At 40.0% G+C, this 21,853-nt stretch overlaps 1 protein-coding gene across 1 annotated transcript in view; it reads left to right on the plus strand.

Moving 5' to 3' along the window:
• Positions 1–21,853, plus strand: part of LOC136871867 (abnormal spindle-like microcephaly-associated protein homolog) — a 270,465-nt gene that overhangs the window by 247,376 nt on the left and 1,236 nt on the right. The window lies entirely within an intron of this gene.

Here is a 21,853-nt window from a genome sequence, read left to right on the forward strand (position 1 = left end):
ATACCAGTGGACCACCATTTCTCCCTCGATGGAAGTTCTAGAAGATCCATATGGTGCTGATGAAGGGCGTTGTAAATGATGAACGTAAATGAACACCGTTAAGCCTTGGGGCGAGTTGATGCAAAAACAGCTTTCGAATGAGCATATAAGTTTAACACGCATAAAATGAAAATCAACTTGAAACTTATCGTCGAATTTCAAAATAGTCACTTAAAGTTTGTGGCACTTGGCATAATGTGAAATTATGCCACACGACTTAGTTGTTAGTTTGAAGCACCATTCAATGTAATCAATTACACTGGAAAAAATAAGGATGTTTCACTCGTGAATTCAGACTTGTTCACGCATTGGTAATGACATGAAATAAAATAAAACGAAATTAATCTTGTATTAACAGTCCTTGGTTCGACTGTTCATAGAATCGAAATGCACAGCTGAATGTTCGTAGAATTGAAATGTACAGTTCTTAATAGAATTGAAATGCACAGTTCACATACACAGCCTACAGTTCATTACCTACAAATATTTACACAGTTCATGAAATGGTAAATTAGTGACGTAGTTATGCTTGCAATTTGAGTAATTCTGAATTAAAGCACAGTCTCGTTAACTTGAAGTATTCAGTACTTTGTAAGGAGCAAACTGTTCCAAATCCTGTCCACAACATTAAACTTTAAATTACGAGTACTTGAAAAATATTCACAAGTCTTAGACACTCGTATAGAATAAACAGTCACTTGCTGATGTTCAGATGAAGCACGAATTTATATCACGCCCCGTTGGAGCAGAAGTGTATCACTCACAGTTTAAAGAAACCCGTACAAGTTCATACTCGTTGCGTGTGAGTTAAAGTCCACGGACTCAAAGTATGACGGCCGCTTCACTCTATATCGCGGTCCTCGCGAACCGACTGCACGAACTCCACTGCCATGCGTGCATATACATACACACTGCTCTGCTAAGCGAAGCAGTACTGTATTTATATCCGATCCGTGCCTTCACATCTCATTCCATAACTTCGTCGTCTCATGTCGGATCTAAGTGAAACTTTGCATGAACGTAGATATAGGATTGGGCTACACGATGATGTGATTAATTTTATTTAATTATTATTGTGGGGAAAGTTATTATCCATAGAAACTCGAGGAACATTCCACACTAGTCTAGGTTCTGTGTGTTGCGGTGAGGCAGGCTGTGACGTCACTCGTTCTACATCACATGCACACAGCTGTTGCTCGCTGTTCAGTCAGTCTTTTGCTGCCGGTCTGGAGCGTAACGCGTAAGTTTTTAAATTTCCATTACGGGGACTTAATTTTCTACCGCAGTTACCGGTACAATACAGTTACTTGTTTGACGTCAGGTGGAAGACAAAACCCTCGGACACTTTCTTAGGACCCAAAATCTTCCTGAGAAACTTCCTTTCCTTTTCTCAATTGACATATCTTCCATTTTTTGCTAGTGTTTCTGCAGCATAAAGGCATGCCGATCTGACTACTATGCAGTAGTGTCTCAGTTTCACCTGGTAGGTGATGCATTTGGATCTGTAAATACCGTATTATGGCTCATTTTGAATGCCTCTGTCCCCCAGTGCTTCTTTTTCATTGTCATTCGGGGTAATCTCACCAGCTTCCGTAGCATAACGGCTAGTGTTATTAGCTGCCGTCCTCAGGGGCCTGGGTTCAATTCCTGGTACGGCCAGAAATTTAAAAAGCAGGGAGGAGGGCTGGTATGAGTTTGAAATGGTACATACAGCCCACCTCCATTGGGGGTGTGCCTGAAAATAGCTGCACCACCTCGGGATGAGGACACGAGTTTACTTTACCAAGGTACCGTATTTAAATTTGCTGGGCTGAGTGGCTAAGATGGTTGAGGTACTGGCCTTCTGATTCCAACTCCTGGCTCAGTCCGGAGGTATTTGAAGGTGCTCAAATACATCAGACTCGCGTTGATAGATTTACTGGCACGTTAAAGAACTTGTGTGGGACGAAATTCCAGCACCTCGGAATCTTTGATAACCGTAAAAGTAGGGAATGTAAAGCCAATAATATTCAAATTACCATTGTATTTGATTTTCACGGTCCTCGGGACAATCCTGTAAGCCACCTCAGTGCTGTGAGTGGAGTCTGTCTTTTCCAAATCCATATACTCATTCTTTTCAAAAGAGATCCATAAGCCTGTTTCAGCTGCTATTTCTTCAAGTTCTACCTGTTTTTCTGCTGTTTGAAGATTGTCTGGTAGGAGCACATCATCATCAGTGAAAGCCAAACAGTCAAAAGTGATGCCTGTGTTTTTGCATCCTACTCTCACTCCATTTTGAAGATCACTTTTGGACAATGTTTTCCTCCACTCTCTGATTACCTTCTCTGAAACACAATTGAACAGGAGTGGGAAAAGACCATCCCCCTGCCTCAGGCCTGTTCTTACCTCAAATGATTCAAACAGCTAGCCCAAGTAATTTACATGGGAAGTGCGTCAGTGAGAGCCTGTTATATCAGTGCCGGCGACTTATCATTGACTCCATATTCGCTGAGAATGTTTAGAAGTATTTTGCGATCCAATGAATCGTACACTTTCTTGAAATCTACGAGTCATAATCACTTGTTTCTGTCTCATTGCCCTAATTCCGATAAGTGATTTAAGGATGTAAACTTGTTCTGCACAAGACTGCCCTTTTCTATACCCTGCCTGGTACTCTCTACCAGCTGTTGTATACTATGCAATGAGGAGGAGATAGATGCCACTATAGTTGACATCCTTTTTATCACCTTTCTTGTGCAAGGGATTAATGAGTGCATTTTTCCAATCTTTTGGGATCTCTTCTTTCCCCCCGTTGTGGACGAAGGGTCTTTCTAGCTGTTTAACCAAATTTTCACCCAAATACGTGAAGAGTTCCGCTGTGCTGAAGTCTTTCCCAGGAGCCCTGTTGTTTTTCAACTCTTTAATTGTAGTTCTGATTTCTTCACTGTCAGGAGGGTGTGAATTTTGAAGTCTGTAAGTAGATGCTTCAAAAGATAACCCTTCTTCAAGTTGATCACAATTTAAAAGCTTTTGGAAGTAATGAGACAAATGCCTACAGTTTTTCTAGTTTTTCATGATGAGTTTGCCTTGTTCATTCTCAGTGCACATGTTCTTTAGAGTGTACCCTTTAGATTTATTCTTGAAAAGCTGATGAAAATCCTTAGTGGTGGTGTTCTTAAAATGTTCTTCTATGAGATCCAATTTGTCTTTCTCTTATTTGCATTTCACATTAGGATTTAGGCTGTACGCTTTTTCTGCTCTCTAAATGCCTCTAAACCTTTATGCCTAAAGCACCCTTCGTTACATGCTTTTAATGTTTCCTGCAGTGCCTCCTCACATTTGCTGTTGCACCAGGGATGCTTTTTCTCCTTTGCCAGGGATGTGGTCTGTTGGGCTGCCTGTTATATTTTATTAGCCATTTCGTCTCACTCGTATGAGTTCAGAGATTCAAGTTCTTTCCTGTCTCTCTACAATCTCCTGATTCTCTTGAAGTTCCTCAATTCAAAATCGTTTCAGTTTGAGAGGTGTTTTCTTAGTGGGTTTTGGAATGAACTTGGCCTTTATTCTAGTGAGGTAGTGATCAGAATCCATATTGGCTTCTCTCTCAACCTTAACATTCATGATTTCCTTCGGGCTGGAATTTGCCATTTGGTTAATTTGAAATTCTCCTGAATTAAGATTTGGGGATTGCCATGTCATCTTCTTGGCTTCCTTCTTAAATCATGTGGACATTAACTTTAGGTTAAAGGAATCACAGACTTTGATCAATGTCTCTCCATTCTTATTTGTCTTTCTGTGTCCCAGATATCTCCCAACTATTTTCTTATGTTTATTTTCTTTTCCAATCTTTGCGTTGAAGTCTCCTAGAAGGTTTTTCAAGTGATAATCAGGTACTTGCACCATCTCTTTCAGCAGGGACCAAAATTTCTCTACTTTATCAGGATTTTTCCTATGCTCCTTGTTGATCAGCGCATGGGCATTGGATTCATTGCGTCAGTCACGATCTAATTGGAAAACATATGCTCACATACAACCAATAATAAAGAAAACAATCTGGTATGTCTCAATTTAAGATCCAAATTGAAATTGATGAAGTCCGACACACATCCAAAATTGAAGCCAAATGACACATCAAAACTGCTGCGGTTGTTGTCAAACTATGTTGTCGCTCCTACAGCAACCGAATGCTCCTGAGTTGATCTAGGAGTTGGCATTTCCCATCTGTATTGACGAGGTAAGGTTGCCTAATTCCGTGATAGATTTTTCAGATGTAATTTTTGAAGATTACTTTTCTGCTTTCACATGAGTGGGCTACAGTTGTCGCAGTTCATATCATGGTTCACCTGCCTGAAATGTATGAAAGTTACAGGATGCGTTATTTTTATGTTACTCATTTTGATACATAAACATGTCACTGTTCCGTAATACTGTGACGTGCCATAATTCCGTGGTAGTGGTATCCCAATTCCATGAGGTGTTTCCTTATTCCGTGATGCATGCATGCATGCATGCATGCATGCATACATACATTATCATTATAGACTGTTGTGCCTTTCTGCGTTCAGTCTGCAAGCCTCTGAGAATTTACTAAACGTTGCCACAATCCTCAATTTGCAACTAGTGTTGTGGACTAATTTGTTCTATACCTCTTATCTTTAAATCGTTACAAACCAAATCTAACCATCGTCGTCTTGGTCTCCCTCTACTTCTCTTACCCTCCATAGCGGAGTCCATTATTCTCCTAGGTAACCTATCCTTCTCCATTCGCCTCACATGACCCCACCACCGAAGCTGGTTTATGCGTACAGCTTCATCCATCGCGTTCATTCCTAAATTAACCATTATCTCCTCATTCCGAGTACCCTCCTGCCATTGTTCCCACATGTTTGTACCAGCAATCATTCTTGCTACTTTCATGTCTGTTACTTCTAACTTATGAATAAGATATCCTGAGTCCACCCAGCTTTCGCTCCCGTAAAGCATAGTTGGTCTGAAAACAGACTGATGTACAGGTAGTTTCGTCTGGGAGCTGACTTCCTTCTTACAGAATACTGCTGATCGCAACTGCGAGCTCACTGCATTAGCTTTACTACACCTAGATTCAATCTCACTTACTATATTACCATCCTGGGATAACACACAACCTAAATACTTGAAATTATCGAACTGTTCAAGCTTTGCATCACCAATCTGACATTCTATTCTGTTGAATTTCTTACCTACTGACATCAATTTAGTCTTCGAGAGGCACCATACTCATTGCACCTATCTTCAAGTTCCAAGATATTAGACTGCAGGCTTTCGGCACAGTCTGCCATTACGACAAAGTCGTCAGCATAGGCCAAACTGCTTACTACATTTCCACCTAACTGAATCCCTCCCTGCCATTTTATACCTTTCAGCAGATGATCCATGCAAACTACGAACAGCAAAGCTGAAAAATTACAGCCTTGTCTAACCCCTGTAACTACCCTGAACCAAGAACTCATTCTACCATCAATTCTCACTGAAGCCCAATTGTCAACATAAATGCCTTTGATTGCTTTTAATAATCTACCTTTGATTCCATAGTCCCCCAGTATAGTGAACATCTTTTCCCTCGGTACCCTGTCATATGCTTTCTCTAGATCTACGAAACATAAACACAACTGCCTATTCCTCCCGCAATTACCTGGCGCATACTGAAAATCTGATCCTGACAGCCTCTCTGTGGTCTGAAACCACACTGGTTTTCATCCAACTTCCTCTCAACAACTGATCACACCCTTCCTTCCAAGATGCCATTGAATAATCAAAACCGACTTTCAACCTATTAGGTCGTGTTACGTACGTTTACTACGTGTTGAAGAGATGTTAGGTCGTGAAAATTCAATATTCAATAGCATTGAATACTTTGCCTGGTATACTAATCAATGAGATACCCCGATAGTTGTTGCAATCCTTCCTGTTCCCTTGCTTATAGATAGGTGCAATTACTGCTTTTGTCCAATCTGAAGGTACCTTACCAACACTCCACGCTAATTTTACTACTCTATGAAGCCATTTCATCCCTGCCTTCCCACTATACTTCACCATTTCAGGTCTAATTTCATCTATTCCTGCTGCTGTAGGGCAATGGAGTTTATTTACCATCCTTTCCACTTCCTCAAGCATAATTTCACCATCATTTTCCTCCTTCCCATGAGCTTGGCTGTTTGCAGCACCACCAGGATGATTTCCTTTTACATTGAGAAGATGTTCAAAATATTCCCTCCACCTCTCCAGTGATTCCCTGGGATCTATTATGAGTTCACCTGAATTACTCAAAACACTGTTCATTTCCTTTTTTTCCCTCCCTTCCTAAGATTCTTTATTACTGTCCAGAAAGGTTTCCCTGCTGCTTGACCTAGCCTTTCCAGGTTATTACCAAAATCTTCCCATGACTTCTTTTTGGATTCAGCAACTATTTGTTTCGCTCTGTTTCTTTCATCTACATACAAATCCCTGTCTGCCTCGGCCCTTGTTTGGAGCCATTTCTGATAAGCTTTCTTTTTACATTTACAGGCTGCTCTCACTTCATCATTCCACCAAGATGTTCGCCTTTTCCCATCTTTACACACAGTTGTTCCTGGGCATTCCCTTGCTCTTTCTACTACAGCATCCCTGTATGCCACCCATTCACTTTCTATATCCTGAACCTGCTTACTGGCTACTGTTCGAAACTTCTCACTAATCATATCCATGTACTTCTGTCTAATTTCCTCGTCCTGGATATTTTCTACCCTTATTCGTTTGCAGACAGATTTCACTTTCTCTACCCTAGGCCTAGAGATACTTAGTTCACTACAGATCAGATAGTGGTCTGTATCATCGAAAAATCTGCGAAAAACTCGTACATTCCTAACAGATTTCCTGAATTCAAAGTCTGTTAAGATATAGTCTATTATGGATCTGGTACCCCTAGCCTCCCATGTGTAGCGGTGAATAGCCTTATGCTTGAAGAATGTATTCGTAACAGCTACACCCATACTAGCACAGAAGTCCAGCAAACGCTTCCCATTCCCATTAGCTTCCATATCTTCCCCACATTTACCAATCACCCTTTCGTATCCTTCAGTTCTATTCCCAACTCTCGCATTGAAATCGCCCATTAGCACTATTCTATCCTTGCTGTTGACCCTGACCACGATGTCACTCAATGCTTTATAAAACTTGTCAACTTCATCCTCGTCTGCACCCTCACATGGTGAATACACGGACACAATTCTTGTCCTGATTCCTCCAACTGACTAATCTACCCACATCATTCACTCATTACGTGCCTAACAGAAACTATGTTGCGTGCAATGGTATTCCTGATAAAGAGCCCTACCCCACACTCTGCCCTTCCCTTTCTAACACCCGTCAAGTACACTTTATAATCTCCTATCTCTTCCTCATTATCTCCCCTTACCCGAATATCACTTACTCCTAGCACATCCAGATGCATCCTCTTTGCTGACTCAGCCAGTTCTACTTTCTTTCTTCCATAAGCCCCATTAATATTGATAGCTCCCCATCGAATTCCATTTTGTTTGCCAAGTTGTTTCCAAGGAGTCCCTCGCCTGTCAAATAGGTCCGAGGCTTGCTTAAAATGTTCTGAGCTCGGTAAATTCATGAAGCAGGATGCTACCCTACTTGCACATAGTTTAGTGAGGATCTCTTCTCTAATGGGTTATGGACCACCGGTGAATTGTATAGTCCCAGCTGCCTGAGCACAAGGGCCATGTCTCAGAATATGTCCTAGATGCCCACTCCCATTCCATAGCAACTGGTATCCTGACTCTCAGGACCACTTACTAGGCCACTCAGCCGTTGCCCGTGGTTCACGCCACTCAGCCATTGCCCATGGTTCACGAACTAGGACGTGACTACAGTAACCCACAAACATGAACCACGGGTCGTCTTCCTTCTACTTTTCTGTCAAAATCCTTCCTTGCAGTTCTGTTTACTGGCATCCTCTTCATGTGACCAAACCACTTCAGTCTTATCTGAATCTTATTGAGGAGAGAATCATCTATTCCTACTTCTTCTCTAATTTTATCATTCCTAATCTTGCCTTTCCTGGTTTTCTGGATCATAGTGCGTAGGAATTTTATTTCAGCTGCCTGAAGTTTGGAATTATCTCTATTGGTCAGTGTTGTGGTTTCGAGACTGTATGTAAGAATTGGTGTATAATAGGACTTGTACAATGTCATTTTTGTTTTCATGGGTATTTGCTCATCCCACAGCAGATGTCTTACCTGGTGGTAAAATTGTGTTGCCTTATTGATTCGATTGTTCACCTCATGTTTTGCTAGGCTGTCGTTTGATATAATGCTACCCAAGTATTTGAAAACTGGAACGCTGTCCAGTTGGGCTTCATTTAACATGACTATTGGTTCTGCTCCTTCCCCACACACTTTCATCACCACCGTTTTGGTCTTGCTGATGTTTAAACCATATTTCTTAAACTCCTCATTCCAGCTTTGCATTCTCTCTCCCAATTCCTCTTCTGAGTCACTCCAGATCGCAACATTATCTGCAAGTGTGAAGGCCTTGATATCTCCATGTTCTTTCCTTTTAATAGATTTCATTACTACATCCATTACAATAATAAATAGAAGTGGTGACAATGAGCTGCCCTGCTGCACTCCTCTCTTTGTTTCAAACCAATCCGACAAACCACATCCTACTTGAATACAGCTTCTATTCCCACTATACAACATTTTCACTTTGTCTATGAGGCTGTCTCGCACTTGAAGTTCTTTCATGCATTGCCAAATTCTTTCCCTTGGTACAATGTCGTATGCTTTCTCAATGTCCAAAAATATTAGAAATAAATGCTTGTTCTTCTTCCAGTATATTTCCATTAGCATCCTAAAAGCAAATATAAGGTCTGTAGTTGACCTTCCTGGTCTGAAACCATACTGCTCTTCTTCCAAAATTGGTTCAACAATATCTCTGATTCTGATCTCTATTATTTTTTCCAATATTTTCAGGACATGAGACAGTAGTGTGATACCACGGTAATTAGTACATTTTCGTCGGTTTCCTTTCTTGAACAGAGGTACAATGATGCCCATCTTCCAATCCCCAGGAATAGTATTTTCCTCCCATATCTTGTTGAGCAGTCTGTAGAGCCACTGAATTCCTGGAATTCCCGCTGCTTTCAGCATATCTGCACTTAGTTCATCTATGCCCACTGCCTTTCCTTTCTTCATGCTCTTGAGCGCATTTTCAACCTCAAGCCATGTAATTGGTGGTTCAGTTGTGGTTCCTCGACTTGGCTTTCCTCTATCCGTTATGTTTTCTGTATCTCCATTCAGCAGCTTTTCGAAATAGATCTTGAGTTCTTGTTTAATTTCTCCCTCTTCTTGTGCCAGAGTTCCATCATCATGTTCTATTGCTTTTATGGTGTTATAGGACTTCTGTGTGACAGGTTATTGCATTCACAAGGGTTCAGTAAACAAAAAGGATAAGTTCATTTTTATAGCTTGGTCTGCGTGTCCGCAGGTGTTAACTACTTTGTTTTTGTTTTGAACATCTACGAGGAACTTTAAGTAAACAACTGATTGTTGTTACTATTCCATCAACCTATCTATAATGGCTGCTAATGTTATTACTGAAGTAAGAAACTCAAATTCATATATACCATTATGACTACATAGTAGCTACAACCAAATTGTTCTTACAATGTGAAAAAAGCTAATTCCGCTTTTGTTATTTTAACTGTACAAATATTTTGGTGTACACCTTTCTATATTCAATTTTAATGATAAAAACCCGTGTACATATGTAAAGTAATTTAGTTCAAGCACGTACATTTTAAAAAGTATATAATTTTAAGAAATGTAATGTATTCTATGTCCATTGTCTTTGTCTTATATCCTAGGCTGATGATGGCATACCCTATTGCTGAAACCGGTCCCAAATAAAATGAATATGTGATGGCCTTATAATTATCACTATTTCTTGTATTGGATTGGTGGATCCCCATACCTAACAATTTTAAATGTAAATCTCGATTCAATACGGAACCTAAAAATGAAAAGTTTTGACACTAGGTACCACCTCAAGCAGAAACAACACTGAATCCATTATGCACCGGTGCCTTTTTTAAGTCATGAGCGTAATGTCTTTCACAAATGGAGTGCAAGTGGAGTTGTCATCGCTGATATATTGCTCCGCGCTGCTCAATTCCGAAGTGTCAGGACTGTGAGAGGGACCCGGTTTAGAGTTCTCTGTAGAAGGTAGGCCTACGCCTTTAGTGTCGATTTTAGCCGACTGTGCTTTCCTATGAGTGGTAGGAAAAGTAGATGGATCGCAGGATGGAATTTGAAGGCATGATTCACCCCCACTGTTTCTGTTTGAATTTCTATCAGAAACTGTAAACGGGACTGTAGCCTCAGGAAAAACAGCATTCCTATTAAACGGGCAAATGCCAGTTTTTCGGGAACCAGCTCTGATTATCTGAGGCATGAGCTCTTTTCGTATCTTGGGTTGAACAGAGGATGGAAGTCGTATCGACTTGGGAGTTTTTCTAGGATTGCTTCTCAGGTGTCCACCTATTTCATTATTCCAAGCAGCTTTCAATGAACGATAGATAGAGCCCTGCACGGATGCGGATATCCGGGAAGTTAGTGTCTTGGCGGATGAAAACTGTTTGACTGTGCGAATAATTTAGCGGGTAATTTATAAATAATGAAATTTATTAATTTTCACTCGGGTATACTCTCATTTTTGCTTGTGGTTACGCAACCCTTGATATTGGTATAGAAGAATGGTAATATATATAAAGAGCCTTGAGATTTTAAAGCCATAATTCTCGCCTAAGTCTAACTGGATCCTGCCCTCATTAATGGAAGAAATAAAGGTAAAGACTTCAGTAGTTGTTGCACGAGAAAATTCCTCATAAACCTTTGACTGTGAGAGGTCTGGTGCCAGGTATCCGCCCTATTGTATTATGTAAACAGATCTATCCATTTCAATACTTTGGGTGTAATGTACTGTATTAAATATTTTCAATATTTGCGGGTCCGGATGAAGGAAGTACGGATGCAGATACATTTTGTATATCCGCACAGGGCTTTTATGATAGACACAAACAACAGAAGGCTGTAGAAGATGTGTCGTGTGTGATGGAAAAGTGATGATCTGGTTGTCATCCACCAATAAATTTAAAGCCTCTGGTGATAGATGAGTACCATGCGAGTCCATAGTCAGGATATGTCGAGCTTGAGGCAGTTTATTATTAAACGTTTCCATCCATTTTTACCAAAAGCTTGCTTATAATCCAACCTTTCTTGCTTACTGCAAACATTGCATCAAGGTGAGCACCGTACTTTAAGGCTGGAATGTTCTGCACTCCTTTGAATATAACCAGAATTGGACCAGATTTTCCTCTGCATTTGCACAGCAGAGCACTGCAGTTGTCATTCCTGTTTAGGCCTGCATATCGTCGTTGCTGGGACAAAACCTCCTATGTGAAATATTTTAGCTTAGAACTTTGGCCGGTAGGTTCTGTCATCTAAGGTGCAATATTGTGTGAATATTTTCAAGGCATTCTCGCTCTTCATAATGTGTGTGCTGCGGGTCAGTATATCTCCAAACATATTATCACATAGGAGGTTTTGTCCCAGCAACAACGATATAGGAGTTCATTACGTTCCTAGTGTTACAATTTTAATTTTAGGCTATAAAATTTTCACACACCCAGTAGTGGAGTAAATTCATCTTGAAATTCATATTGACGCTAGGTGAAATGATATGTTTACGGAATAACAGATTCCATTCCAATACACAGCATTAAAAGTTAATTATGTGTAGGGAGATATACTCTGACGATAATATGTATGAGAACAAGGCAGAGAAAACAAAAATAAATCTCAAAACTCGAAAGAATCTACTGTTCTCTAGGAAGCCTACATCTTCACCTAATATCGAAGCATATATTGTTATATTTACCTAATAATGATGATGATTTCCCAACTTACAGGCACACAAGACAGAAACACAGCTATATTCCCACACCAGTCCAGAAATGACATAGTAGGCCATACACCACACCCTTGACCCAAGCGCTGGTGTTCACTTTTGGATAGGCTAACTTCATGCCATGTCTTGAGAGTTCAGACAGCATGCTCGAGGGATGCCTATTGTCGCGATATTCAATCACAGAATTAAGGATACCACGGAGTTAGGCATCCTTACCCTACTACTGCTCCCTCTCAACAGACGATGCGGTGTTGGTGTCCGTGCCAAGTGCACACAATTTACGAGGAACATAGGGGCGTTCACTTCAAACCAAATTAAGCAACAGATCAATACATCTGATGAAAAGGAATACTTATTCAAGTTATGAATGTTCCCCTTCAAGCTACATACAAACCATTACTCATTACTAATTGAACAAAACATAATTGATAAATCAAGTGGCTCGTCAATACAGATGGGGAATCCCAACTCCCAGATCAACTCAGGAACGTTCGGTTGCTGTAGTTCGACAGCAACCGCAGCAGTTTTGATGTGTCATTTGATTTCAATTTTGAATGTATTGTCAGACTACATCAATGTTTTAAATTGAGACATACCAAATTTTCTTTATTATTTGTTGTATGTGAGCATACGTTTTCCAATTGGATCGTGGCCGACCCAATGTATGTGGGGTCGAAACTAGTACCAGTTATATACGACACTATACAAGCTAATGGTATTGAATAGGTGGACCCTTCTGTGCCCTTTGATAGTGGGCATTGAAGATCGCATAACAGATTTGTCTCCACATTTTAGCATTAGAATTGAAAGCCTCAGTGACAGTGACCTGAATTCTATGATTGCATCCACTACTGATTTGTATACAAAGAAGGCTGTTCCCAGGATGGAAACTACCTTACGTCATATGACTTATATTCCCTAACGGCTGGTAGTCCTTTTAATGTCCTACAGTTGCCCATGTTGTATATTTCATGTGATGGAAATTTAGTTTCTTCCACTGCCATGATCCAAATTTTATATTCTTCCAGTACTTTTAACATTTCCATTTATTTGCCAATTCTAAGGAGTGTCATGTTAAAGGTACTGCCACTAAAATTGCTCACAGTCTAAGTAAAACCAAGGACAAATTGTCCCCACTTTTACATCCCGGGGTATACAAAATTCCCTGTACTTTCGGTAAGGTATACATCGGCCAAACATGCCGGTCCATTGGTACCTGTATCAAGGAACATAAACGTAATATTCGTCTCAACCAACCAGACAAATCAACAATAGCTCAGCACGCTTTATCGTCATGATGTCGTGTTCCAAGATGCTCAAGCTCTTACCCACACTAGACACTACAGGTCCAGGATTATTCAGAAAGCTGTGGAAATACGTAGAAATTCTAACAATTTCAACAGGGACACTAGCTATCAATTAAGTAATACCTGGTTGCCAGCCATTATGAATTTACGTAGGTAGTTCCCTTCCCTGTCCCTTCACTATTGTTATTTCGTCTCAGTGTTTTCCAAATTCGTACGTTCCTCATTGCCAGATGTTTCATTCCAGGCTTGTGTAATGTGAACCTCTTAGACTGATTCTGATGGTCCGGTTAGCTTCTGCTTCGAATGCTAGCGCTGTGTCACATCTGGGGAGCCATCTAGTGGCGAATGAACGTACCATTTCCACTTTTATTATAACATCTAAATTTAAAGAGTCATTGTTTAAGAAGCCTTTCTCGTGGACAGTCAAGATTTTTTCTGATGACACAGAGCAGAGCAGAGCACAGTTCTCTGCGAAACGTATAGAATTTCACCTTATTTTCCTGACACGGCATAAGCCCAAAAATCTATACAGTATCATGTCTATAAGTACAGACCGTGAAAGCATCAATGGCAAAATACTTCTTTCTTGTTATCAGTCAGCAGGGTGATGGGTCTTTTGGCTGATCCAAATATGAGTTAAGGCAACCAGAATCCTGTGCCCTAGACCAAGGAGATGTTAGACCAATGCCTTGGCCCTGGATTTTACCGGCTGGGGTAGTGATTTCCAAACGTTTTGTGTCAATCATGGTAGTTGTGTGCAGTAGCACTTGGAGGACAGAAATGCCCTGTCCAAGAATAAAACCAAGTTGGTAAGACCAGGAATTGGTTCTTCCACCCCCTGCCCAAGCCGTTGGGAATACTATGATTATCTCATTTTATCTGCAGGTGTTTATTTGGCCAGGCCTTATTCACACCTGCCTTGCATGCCTACAGGCTGTCCCCATCAGTCATTGGGATGTGCCATGTCGTTGAAGTCTCCCATCCCAGTGTATTACTACTACTACTACTACTACTACTACTGTCTGACTCGTTAGCTGAATGGTCAGCGTACTGACCTTCGGTTCAGAGGGTCCCGGGTTCGATTCCCGGCCGGTTCGGAGATTTTAATCTTCATTGGTTAATTCCATTGGCCCGGGGGCTGGGTGTTTGTGCTGTCCCCAACATCCCTGCAACTCACACACCACACATAACCCTATCCTCCACCACAATAACACGGAGTTACCTTCACATGGCAGATGCCGCCCACCCTCTTCGGAGGGTTTGCCTTACAAGGGCTGCACTCGGCTAAAAATAGCCACACAAAATTAAAAAACTACTACTACTAATACTACTGCCACTTTTATTTGATCTGTTTTGCACTGTTCATGCCTTGGTCTCTCTTCTATAGTTATCCCTTAACACATCCTTTTAATATGATTCATCCCAAATCTCCTTACTTCATTGCACTGAATTGCATTTCATTTGTTTATTTATTTACTGTTATTTATGCATCTTTTTCACCTTCTACACCTTCTCAAAGACTATGTTCCAGTACACAGCAACTTTTCCATATCCTGTCTACGGTAAATTCAAAGAAAATAACCGTTTGGTTTGCAAGTATCATGGCTGCCTGCGGTTTATATAGATTCAGAGACAGCTGTCAGATTATGAGTCTATATTTTCCATGTCGTCGTGAAAGATTCATCGATGCCTATGTTAAAAATTTCAGATCTCCTCATGCCATGGATTTGACCAGGCATCACACAAACAAAGACATACACTTCCAGAATCACGGACTCAATATGGCTCCTCGTGCTAGGAACCGAAAATGGCTTCCTACACCATGGACTTAAAATGGCTCCTTGACTTGTATTACCTATCTTATGTGTGTTGCCTAGCAACAGTGAATCGATACATTTAATTCTATATAAGTAATAACAATAACAACGTAAACGTTTCCACCTTTTCAATACTAAAATATTATATATATTATTCTCAGTTCAATACGGACCAAAAACATGAAATTCATAACCATTAATACATTTAATTCTGGTAACAGCCTGTAGGATTGTCAAATTCCAACACACGTTTTCCACCTGTTTTTATTTCATAACTCCCCAACGAATGTGAAAATGAAAAATCATGCTTCGAAGAGCATTTGGACCTCCTCCTATCCACCTATGTTAGAAATTTCAGATATCTGTGCGCCGTAAATATGGCTAGGCATCTCTCTCTCTCTCACACACACACACACACACACACACCCCTACCTATATTATTATAGATGACAGCTTGGTGACACAAGTTCTTGTCTCTTAAAATGTCCTAAGTTTTTATGGCTGCTTCTCAAAGCAGAACCCAGTACAGCAAAGTATCAAAGTTGGCTGCTAAGGGACAAAAATCCTTGTAGAAACAAATATGAGTAGCAGCACAGTTGAATCAAAGAGAGAGAGTAGTAATTAAGCCTTCTTCCTTGTGGCGAGCCCTTATAAAGCTCAGATCATGTGTTTCCAAATAGGCATTATTTTAATCATACTTTTTTTTTTTTTTGCTAGTTGTTTTACGTCGCACCGACACAGATAGGTCTTATAGGTCTTACGGAGACGATTTAATCATACTAACATTTGTTTTTGCGTTATTAAAATGTCCCAGATGTCACATAATTAATATCAGCATTATCAATCATAAATAGAATTAGTATAGTGTTTAAAAACATGTCACAGTTTAATTTGGCAATTATCAAGTAATAATGTAATGTCAATTTGCACATAGCGTGCACATGAATTCGTATGAAACTATTTCAATCTTCTCGTAAGGCACGTTAATTTTATAACTGTTCTCTCATTTAGCACAGCATATACAATCAGGAGTTGGTAGCTAGACACTTTAAATCTCTCAGTGATGAGGCAGTCTTCTTATCTTCCTTCCCAACTGACATCACTTTACACTTAGAAATGCTCATTTTTATATATGAAATGTACCTCTTTCCTAGTTCCAAAATATTAGGTTGCAGGCATAGTCTGCCTTTAAGACAAAGTTGTCAGCATAAGTCAAGCTGCTTACTACACTTTCATCTAACAAAGTCCCTCCCTGCCGTTTCACACCTCTCAATAAATGATCCTGACAGGGTGAGTGGCTCAGACGGTTGAGATGCTGGCCTTCTGACCCCAACTTGGAAGGTTCAATCCTGGCTCAGTGCGGTGATATTTGAAGGTGCTCAAATACATCAGCCTCGTGTCAGTATATTTACTGGCACGTAAAAGAACTCCTGCAAGACTAAATTCTGGCACCTCGGCATCTCCGAAAACCGTAAAAGTAGCTGGTGGGACTAAAGCCAATAACATTATTATTATTATTATTATTATTATTATTATTATTATTATTATTATTATTATTATTATTATTATTATTAAATGATCCCTATGAACTATGAACCATAAGGATGAAAGATTATAGCCTTGCTCTGTAACTATTTTGAACAGAGAACTCGTTCTGCTATTCTCACTGTGACCCAATTTTCAACATTACTTTTCATGCACTTCTTGGAAAAAAGAATAATTCCAGCAGAAGTTAGGATGATATTAATTTCACCAAGCAAGTGGGCCATGCAGTAAGAGTCGCACAGCTGTGAGCTCGCAGTCCAGAGATAGTGGGTTCGAACCCCACTGTCAACAGTTCTGAATATAGTTTCCCATTTTCACACCAGGCAAATGCCGGGGCTGTACTGTATGGCCGCTTTCTTCCCACTCCCAGCCCTACCTACCCCATTCTCGCCTAAGACCTATCTGTGTTTGTGCGATGTAAAGCAAATAGTAAAAAGATTAGATATATTCATTGTATTCTCATGTAGTTCATAATATAATACATAGAAGCAACAAATTTAGTCTTACATAAAAAGATATGGATAAGCACATGACAAGTCAGCATCAGATGAGGTAGCAATAGAAAAGGAGACGAGGACAATCTTTATCTCCATACACTGTGATGCAAATGTAATAGACTAATATAACTTGCAAACAATATTCATTAATCCATGGGTAAATAATGCAAATATTGATTATTATTATTATTATTATTATTATTATTATTATTATTACTTGTGAGGTATGGCTATGAAGTGTTTACAACCATATACATTAATATTATTAATATTTACGTAGTTATGTCCGGACTCCTCCCCTGCGAACCATGTGACCTTGCCGCGGTGGGGAGGCTTGCGTGTCCCAATGAAGCAGATAGCCGAGCCGCAGGTGCAACCATATCAGATGGGTATCTGTTGAGAGACCAGACTAAGGGATGGTTCATCGAAAGGGGGGTAGCAGCCTTGCGGAAGTTGCAAGGGCGGCAGTCTAGATGATTGACTGATATGGCCTTGTAATAATGCTCAACATGGCTTAGCTGTGTTGATACTGCTACACGGCTGAAAGCAACGGGAAACTACAGCCGTAACTAACTCCCGAGGACATGCAGCACTCTCTGTATGAATGATGTACTGATGATGGCTTCCTCCCGGGCAAAATATTCCGGATGTAAACTAGTCCCCCATCCGGATCTCCGGGTGGGGACTACATGAGAGGCGGCGATCATCAGGAAGATGGATACTGACATTTTGCGAGTCGGAGCATGGAATGTTAGAAGTTTGAATCGTTGTGGTAGATTAGAGAATCAGAAAAGGGAGATGGATAGACTAAAGTTAAATGTAGTTGGTATAAGTGAAGTACGTTGGCGGGAAGAACAGGTGTTTTGGTCAGGCGACTACCGAATTATCAACACAAAATCAAACAGGGGAAATGCAGGAGTTGGTTTAATAATGAATAAGAAAATAGGGCAGCGGGTAAGCTACTACGACCAGCATAGTGAAAAAATTATTGTGTCAAGATAGACACCAAACCAATGCCCACCACAATAGTGCAGGTCTATATGCCTACTAACTCAGCGGATGATGAGGAATTTGCAAGAATACAATATGTAAAAGATGACGAGAATCTAATTGTGATGGGAGACTGGAATACAGGGGTAGGCCAAGGAAGAAAAGGTAATACAGTAGGAGAATTTGGATTGGGACAAAGGAATAAACTTCATTCAAAAACCACAAACGACGGCTGTATACGTGGACAAGACCTGGAGACACTGGAAGGTATCAAATAGGCTTCATTATGATTAGGCAGAGATTCAGAAACCAGGTGTTGGATTGCAAAACTCCCAGGAGTAGACGTGGACTCTAACCACAACTTGTTGGTCATGAAATGCCATCTGAAGCTGAAGAAATTGAAGAAAGGAAAGAATGCAAAAAGATGGGATGTAGGCAAGTTGAAAGAAAAGAGAGTAAGGGATTGTTTCAAGGAACGTGTTGTGCAAGGACTAAATGAAAGGGCTGAAGGAAACGCAAAAGAGGAAGAGTGGATAGTCATGAAAAATGAAGTCAGTAGGGCTGCTGAAGATATGTTACGAAGGAAGAAAAGATCAACTAAGAATCAATATATACCTCAGGAGATATTAGACCTGATTGAAGAACGAGGAAAATACAAGAATGCTAGAAATGAAGAGGGCAGAAAAGAATACAGACGATTAAAAAATGAAGTGGATAGAAAGTGCAAGGTAGCTAAGGAAGAAAAGGAAAAGTGCAAGGATGTCAAAGGTTGTATGGTCCTAGGAAAGGTAGATGCTGCATACAGGAAAATCAAGGAAACTTTTGGAGAAAGGAAATCTAGGTGTATGAATATTAAGAGCTCAGATGGAAAGCCACTTCTAGGGAAAGAAGACAAAGCAAAAAGATTGCAGGAACATACCCAACAGTTGTATCAAGGTAAAGATGTAGATAATTTGGTTCTGGAACAAGAAGAGGCTGTTGATGCTGATGAAATGGGAGATCCAATTTTGAGGTCAGAGTTTGACAGAGCAGTGAGCGATCTAAATAGGAACAAGGCACCTGGAATTGATGACATTCCCTCTGAATTACGGACTGCATTAGGAGAAACCAGCATGGCAAGGTTATTCCATTTAGTGTGCAAGATGTATGAGACAGGAGAAGTCCCATCCGATTTTCGTCAGAATGTTGTTATACCTATTCCCAAGAAAGCCGGTGCTGACAGGTGTGAAAACTACTGCACCATTAGTTTAGTATTTTAACACTTAACACTTATTATTTACAGAAGAATAAAAAAACAAGTTGAAGTTAACTTGGGAGAAGATCAATTTGGCTTCAGAAGAAATGTAGGAACACGTGAAGCAATCCTGACTTTATGTCTGATCTTAGAGGATCGAATCAAGGAGAAGCCCACGTACATGGCATTTGTAGATCTAGAAAAGGCATTCGATAATGTTGATTGGACCAAGCTATTTAAGATTTTGAAGGTGATTGGGATCAGATACCGAGAACTAAGCATTATGTACAATCTGTATAAAAGTCAATCTGCAGTTTGTCCCCCCTCCTTTTCAATGTTTACATAGAACAGACAGTAAAGGAAGTCAAAGAAGAATTTGGAAAGGGAATCACAATCCAAGGAGAGGAAATCAAAATCTTGAGATTTGCCGATGATGTTATTTTATCTGAGACTGCAGAAGATCTTGAAGCTGCTGAATGGTATGGACGAAGTCTTCGGTAAGGAGTACAAGATGAAAATAAATAAGACCAAAAGAAAAGTAGTGGAGTGCAGTCAAACTAAGGCAGGTGATGCAGGAAATATTAAATTAGGAAATGAAGTCTTGAAGGAAGTAAATGAATATTGTTACTTGGGTAGTACAATAACCAATGATGGTAGAAGTAAGGACATAAAATGCAGACTAGCACAAGCAAGGAAGAGCATTCTTAAGAAAAGAAATTTGCTCACTTCAGACATTGATATAGGAAGTAGAAAGATGTTTTTGAAGACTTTCGTGTGGAGCGTGGCATTGTATGGAAGTGAAACATGGACGATAACTTGCTCAGAAAGAAAAAGAATAGAAGCTTTTGAAATGTGGTGTTACAGAAGAATGCTGAAGGTGAGATGGATAGATCGGATCACGAATAAAGAGATACTGAATCGAACTGGCAAGAGGAGATCGATTTGGCTAAATTTGACGGGAAGAAGAGAGAGAATGATAGGGCACATCTTAAGACATCCAGGACTTGTTCATTTGGTTTTTGAAGGAAGTGTAGGTGGCAAGTATGGTAGGGGTAGACCAAGGTATGAATATGACAGGCAGATTAAAGCAGATGTAGGATGCAATAGTTACGTAGAAATGAAAAGGTTAGCACAGGATAGGGTGGTATGGAGGACTGCATCAAACCAGTCTCTGGACTGATGACTCAAACAACAACCTGTCCAGACTTTATTTGGTATAGATCATGATCGTATTATTTGTGAGGTTATGTCATGAAACATCTGCTGTATATATATTAATATGAGTTTATTGAATGTAAGAACATATAATAGTATATAATTTATTATTACCCGTATATATGATGTATAATCCAATGTAACATAGTGCAACATCCAGAATAACGGATCTTTGGCACTAGCTAGTTATAGAAACTTCTTTACATTGTAACTAGGCTATTGGAGATCTCGAATTTATGAGAAAAACATGTTATGTCATATCCTTCTAGAAGCTTGGCCAGGCAACTTATATAAAGAGGCAGTCTTGTGAGTGAGAGTTCAGTTGTTTTCATGAGACTTGTATGAAAGTCGTGGTAGCCGAGTGTTTGAAGTCGAGTATGTGAATTGGTTTTGTTGGGTTGGTAGTTGACATGAAACTGTTGCAGTCTCTTCTTCTTATTCTTGGTAGTAAGCAGCTGTTCAAAATGGTGGTTTATTGATGTGTGTGATATATGTATACAGTTTGTAAATAAAAGTGTACACAACTGACAGCATCGCATGTGTACGTCTTTGTGGATACATCAACTGTTGTCTTCAAGTAGATAAGTTCTCTCATCATCAGTCTGAATTCTTCTACATCCATTTTATCTCAGACCCCAGAAAGCTTGTTACAGCTTCCCAGTTTCATCAGGAGGGCAGGTTTCAACATACACTGAGTGGCTATCTTGATGGATCTCTAATCTTGATGGGACGTAATAAAATGGCATGTAAATAACTGCAGTTGCATCGAAGTGGAATGAGTAAATTCTGTCAGCTTCACCTCCCCTAGAGGCTGCTCGTGCTGGAAATCCGTTACGGGCTTGTTAAGTGACATCATTGGTGACTTCTCACTGAGGCAGATGCAGTTCAATAGATGTGGGATTTTTAAAAATGAAAAGCAATGTTCCTGTGATTCAGACTCCATGTTAAACTGGAGGTCATGTGATTTACATCCGTATTGATGGTTATCACTTTACAAATAAAAAGTATTTATAAAATCCTCCTTATCAATACAAATCAAATCATCTGTTAGATGGAACAGAGTCTACTACACGTGTTTCAGCCTATTCTCAAGGTCATCTTCAGTAGCAGGATATCACATAAAACTACTTGCTTGCCTGTCTGCCTTAGCTGGCTTGTGGTGAAATACATGCTTTTTGCATGCAGATCTCTTGACTACACTGCTTACAGTCAGGATTGCCCAAGCTAATCACTAGC

The sequence above is a fragment of the Anabrus simplex genome, chromosome 4 (genome assembly GCF_040414725.1).
Source record: "Anabrus simplex isolate iqAnaSimp1 chromosome 4, ASM4041472v1, whole genome shotgun sequence".
Lineage (NCBI taxonomy): Eukaryota > Metazoa > Arthropoda > Insecta > Orthoptera > Tettigoniidae > Anabrus > Anabrus simplex.